This window comes from Pinus tabuliformis, chromosome 2_2 (assembly GCF_031772625.1).
Source record: "Pinus tabuliformis cultivar Carrire ecotype Pingquan chromosome 2_2, CPIR1, whole genome shotgun sequence".
Classification (NCBI taxonomy): Eukaryota; Viridiplantae; Streptophyta; class Pinopsida; order Pinales; family Pinaceae; genus Pinus; species Pinus tabuliformis.
In genome coordinates this window covers 1,119,569,136-1,119,574,874 of record NC_142300.1, presented here as the reverse complement: position 1 = coordinate 1,119,574,874, position 5,739 = coordinate 1,119,569,136, and the positions used below count along the sequence as shown (strand labels likewise).

General features: G+C 31.5%; 1 long non-coding RNA gene across 1 annotated transcript; it reads right to left on the bottom strand.

The window, feature by feature from the left end:
* Positions 1-972: 972 nt before the first annotated feature.
* Positions 973-1,560, bottom strand: LOC149197327 (uncharacterized). Its single transcript, XR_016255162.1, has 2 exons — positions 1,346-1,560; positions 973-1,146 (listed from the first exon to the last, which is right to left on the bottom strand). It is a non-coding gene; the product is annotated as an uncharacterized LOC149197327 (long non-coding RNA).
* Between the last annotated feature and the right edge of the window lie 4,179 nt (positions 1,561-5,739).

Below are 5,739 nucleotides of genomic sequence, written 5' to 3'. Positions count from 1 at the left end.
TTGTACATCATACTTTAGCATTTTCACATAGAAATCATTAATTGTCATGATAAGCATGTAAACATTTATTAAAATGAAAGAAACAAAGGCAATCCCATGGCAATTATATTTTTTGATAATTATAATTGCCACGCGATTAAAAAATTGTGTCAAATATGATCTCAAACTAAAAAGTTGTCCTCCAAGGACCATTGTTTAAGTCATACATTTTATTCCAGGGTAAGATGAGTGTGATAAATGAGAAGAATTGATATCAACCTGAGATAACAGCGAGTGAGGAGATTATCGGCTTTATCTTACATCCGTTCATATCAACAACGACAAACAATTTGTCAAAGTTTAATTCCATCAACGATTCGTATTACAATTTAGAAACCCTAGTTCTTCTAACTACATAAACGTAGATTATAAGTTCTTTATTACCCCACACACATGTATATAGATATAAAACACTACTCTTCTAATTTTTTCAGGAGAAACCCAAGCAATGATCCTCCTCAGGGCGCAGACAACACTTTTGCTGAAGGTCGTTCTTAGAACAAAAGGAGACGCCATGAACCAAAAATAACTTTAAACCCTAGTCTTTGAGACTAAAAACGCAAGATGAAACAAAACACATGCGGTAAACCACTTACCGTAATGAAATTTCCACAGTTTGGACATCAACCCGATGATAGTAATCGGAAATTTTAGTTGTGATTCCAGATTTATCACTAAAGCGTTTTCTTTTGTAGCATGAGCTATTGGAGGGTAGGTTGAGCCAAAAGGTTAACCCAGAGAGGTCTTCCCGCCACTACTGCTATTACCACAAAACAATGAGAATAATGGTTTCGTATTTGCACTCATTCCTCAAACGACAGATGAATGAATGAATTGGAACAGACAGTCAGGTAAATTCATTGTAACTTGGGACTTGCTATTGAAACATAATCGGAACGATTAGGGGGAGAATGGAAACGCTTCAACTCCTCGTCAAAACAAAGAAGCAGAATTTAAACCAAAATGACCGTCAAGATTCAAATGCGACATCACATAGTCCAGAACACCTCGAATTCCTAACATGTTATGGCTACATCCCATGACGGCATCACTTGGACTGAAATTCCACTTGTTGGAGCCTGTGCAGGCTGTCTGTAAACATTCATCCTTGATAAACAATAAATTTCACGTCAAATTTGGGGCACAATCTTGAAATACAAGGCAAAGTAAAGAATGAACAAATTTAAAGAAAACTTCACTCTCATTTAGCAGAGTAAGTGTTAACAAATTGGCTGGTCAGTAATCTCACACTGAACTTGAGCTTAAAATAAGAGAAACCAAAGGCATGTGAGGGGACTGCCTTTACCTTGACACCGTTACAATCAGCTAGCTGCTTCGGCTCCGCCATGGTTCTGGTGAGGAATGTCTCGAACAGAAGTAGGGTAGAGGAAGTGAGGCAATCTAAGGATTTAATAGTTTCGAATATTTTATCGCAGGCCCTTTGACTTGCAGCTTGCGGTTGTTATGGTGTTAGGTGGGAATTATCGGCATTTTCGGAGGATCGTCCTCAGTGCACGCAGAACTAAAGCATAACAGGGCCAGGTTCAATGCACAGCAGAAAAGAAGGCAATTCAATCATATTTGGAAAAAGCAGTCAAAGTGCAGTGCAGAAAGGCTTGCCAGATGACACTTTAAATCAACGGTTGAAAGTGTCTCCCTTGATCCAATGAAGCAGGATAAAAGAGTTGACGATTGTTGATGCATAGAAAGGCCTATCGGCCTAAAAATATGCCATTAAAGTCCGCTCAATAAATGAGTCGGTCTACCCAGTGCTTTGGATTGGAGGTTAGCGATTTGATTCTTATAGGGTCCTTTATGTTCTGCTTCCTATTCAAGTATTTCTTTTGTATTTTTTTCTCGGTTAATTAAGTGGTATTTGGTTTGGATGTCACAACGTGAGATTATTGGTTGATTATATATTTTATGAAAAAAAAAAAGTCATAAAACATAAATTTTTTATTAATATTTTAAAATTAAAAACACATAATTAATATATTATAATGAAAATTTTATTTAAAAAAATTAAATTTATTTATGATTATAGAAAATTTATGGATTTATAAAAGATGTATGTTTTTTTTTAAAAACACTAATAAAATTTATTTACTTACTTTAATTGAGTAATATAATGATAATTTGGTTAATTTAATTGGTTGGGGTTTTGTTGCTAAAATACTTCTTTATTGAGAGGTCAGTGAGTATAGTAAAAATTTGTAACTAAAAAAAATAAAAAACAAAACCTAACTTAAAAGGTTAATTCATTTTTACAGTGAATGTACTCTTTCGAATATATCAACAACACTGGATTAATTGAATTAATTTTCTATTCATGTGTGGAATTCAGTTAATGAAGATTTGCTTTCTCATGTTGATTGAATCTTTTAAGTCGCTGTAAGTGATTTTTATATCTTTTCTTAATCATCATCAACAATCTTTAAAGTTGTAGAGGGAAGTTTGATCCACTCTATAGTCTTTACTGCCAAGTGATTGTTGTAGGAAAGAGTCATTGGTTTTGTATGATTAATTAATTAGATTAATCACCACTTACAGTATTAGGCCTGCATACACTTTGCATACATCTCACAAGCTTACCTTAAGTTGATGATTTATGTTTAATCAAATTATATTGTTATGATTTCACTCAACAGTTGCCACAACATTTTTATTTGGAATGACATTAGCGACCATGTCATCAATATGTTTATCACAATTAACATGAGCATTTTCTTCAAGCACCTCAGAGTTGGATGTAGGTGATGAGGCAACAAGAAGATCATATCCAAGATCTGGTCTTGATGTCTGCACTATAGGGGTAATAGGAGCAACAATTCCCTATCCATTCTTCCTAAGTCCTCCTCTGATGTATCCCATTTTTCTCAGAAATTGAGATCTAATACCAGTGGTATGGTTTTCAAAACTAGGTATGACAAAGGCATGTGATGAGTCAACATCAAGCTTCTGGCATTCAACATCATCATGTGTGGAAGAAGGAGAGCTTGGCACCTTAACATCAACTGTCTCCATCTCAAATCTCTAAAGATGACTGACCTCCAATTCAAGTTCCTATTTAAACTCTTGCAGCTTTGGAATAACCCCATCCTTCTCAATTAGCTATTAAGACAATACATCATAATCTTGTTTCAAAAAATGATATTTCTCCATCATTGTTTCTTTTAAACAATTAATCTCCATAATGTGTTGATTATTTTGCTCTTCTAGTTGCTTCTTCAAATTTGAGTCTAAAAATGACTCAACTTCCTCATGCAAGTCATCAAGGAGGTCAATCTTCTCTTGAAATTCATCTGCAAGCATTTGGAAGTATTTTCCCATGGTTGAATCCAGATGGTCAACCTTCTAGATTTTGTGAGCGATTGAAGTTTGCAACCTATTTTTAAGTGTTGCATTTTCTGCTTGCAACCACTGATTGCAACTAAAGGACTTGTTTATGAAGTTCATCAACTACCTTCTTCTCAGGGAGCTCCTGCAATCTTTTACCCCTTTTGAAAATATCAAGTTGGAAAATTTATTTCCACCAACAAAAATTGCTACAAAAGAAGAATGATGATGACAACAATAAGAGCTTTATACTTCAAAGCACGATAAAACCGAGATCTATCTAGGTAGGTTTGCATGAATAGCCAACAAGGAAGCATTTCATAACCGGAGGTTTACTACAAGAGAATGTCCAAACCTCTTTTTACTTCATTAAAAAATTGCCAAAACTTTTTGCTAAAAAATACCGATAATATTTATCCAGATTCATGTGTTCTTACTCCAGCGAATAATTTTTACCCAATTCTTTCTTTATCCAAAAAAAAAAAAAAAAATCTAAAAATTTTGGGATTTTTTTTTTAACTAGAAAATTTTACCCAAAATTACCCATAATAAAATGTGCCCAAAATTTAAAAAACATAACAATCTTCAATTGTTTTTTATAAATGGCCTTACTCCTGTATGCCCTCCTTTCAAATCCCAAAAAGACTTTCGTTATTTCACGTGTCTCATTTTTCAAGGAAAAAAAAAACACGCATTCATAAATTCCTTTCTCCTTTTCTAAATAAGCTTCCTCCCTTTTGAAAAATATATGTGGGAAAATTAAAATGGAAAAACCTGACCAATGCAAATGCGTTGCTCCAATATAACTCTGTTGTTGACTGGTTTAGTATTGATCAAGATGCCGCAGATCTGATCAAACTCCGATCTGATATGGGTACTCACAATCATCAAAATCTGAAATTAAAAAAAAAAAAAAAACAAAAAAAAAAAACGGCAAGACCTCAAACTCCGATCTGATCTGGGTACTCACAATCACAGAGAAATCCCAGAAAATCAAAATCTGAAATTAGAAAAAAACTGTGAGACCTCATTGCTTCACTATTAGAATAAAAAATTTAATCATCACTCACACAGATGTATAGATCTGGAATAAGGAATACAGAGAAGACATTAAATTGAAACCCCATTTAGAGCATTAAAAAAAGGAAACTCTAAAAGTGAATTCAGCAGAGTAAGAATGGCTTGTTCTGATATCATGTAAGAGTATTTTATTACCAACAAGCTTGTGTAAAAAATACATAAAAGATTATATAGAAGACTTCCGTTTCTCAATATGACAATTGGATAAGTACAAATCTCTATGTAAGCTTACGACTCACCATATTTAATTTATAAAAAAAATTATAAAAAAATAAAACGTGGAAAAAAACAACTCAAACATGAAAAATAAAGAAAAATAAATTGTCTAGCAACTGGCCAACTTTCTATCATTCAAGATTTTTTATTAAAAACAATTATATAAATTGATCCATAATGTCACCTCATCTAGAACTCAAATTTCTAATTTAACTTTACAACTTGACATACTTAATAAAATTCTATAAAAATATTTAAAAATAATAAAAAATACTTACACTTAAGATTAATTTAATACATAAAATGTATAAAAAGATTGAACCATGTACGAACAACTTAATACCCCAAAACTGATCATATATATCCAAAAACACAATAACTAAATAAAAAAATCATAAATAGACACTTGATGTATATAGGAGACCAAGTCCAATAAATTAGGATGGAATAAGAATATGATTATTTAATTTTATGTTAACATGGAGTGTAAAGTAATTTAAGCAAAAAAATAAAACATTTAAATCGGAAAGAATGTAGTGTTTAGAACTTTTATATAAATTAATTAATAATTTATTTATTTATTAAATTATTTTATAAATAACAAAATTTTATATTTATTTAAATTTTATAAATAAATTATTAATTTTATTAATTAGCAATTTAATATATTAATTAAAATATCATAAAATCTTATTTCAATAATAACATCAACCTTATCTGAAGTCTATACTCTATATTAAAATAATAATAATCCTTCCCCACTTGACACGATGATAGAAAAAGTCTCCCCCTCAAACATTCCGGCATAGTTTGCTGGTATGTCAACGATTAGAGTGACATTTCTGGCAAGACTATTCAAAGGTGTTAAATCCTTTTATGGTGGTCAACGCAATATTATGTCAATGTTTCTAAATATGTTGGGTAGGTTATAGTTTAGTTTTTTTTCTATTGGATGTTAGTTAGTATTGATATTTTGTAGGTGAATGTTAATGGGAATTTAGTATTTACATTTTGTAAGTTAATATTAAGAATTTGTTGCTTAATAAGTTTGAGAATATTTTTATTAAT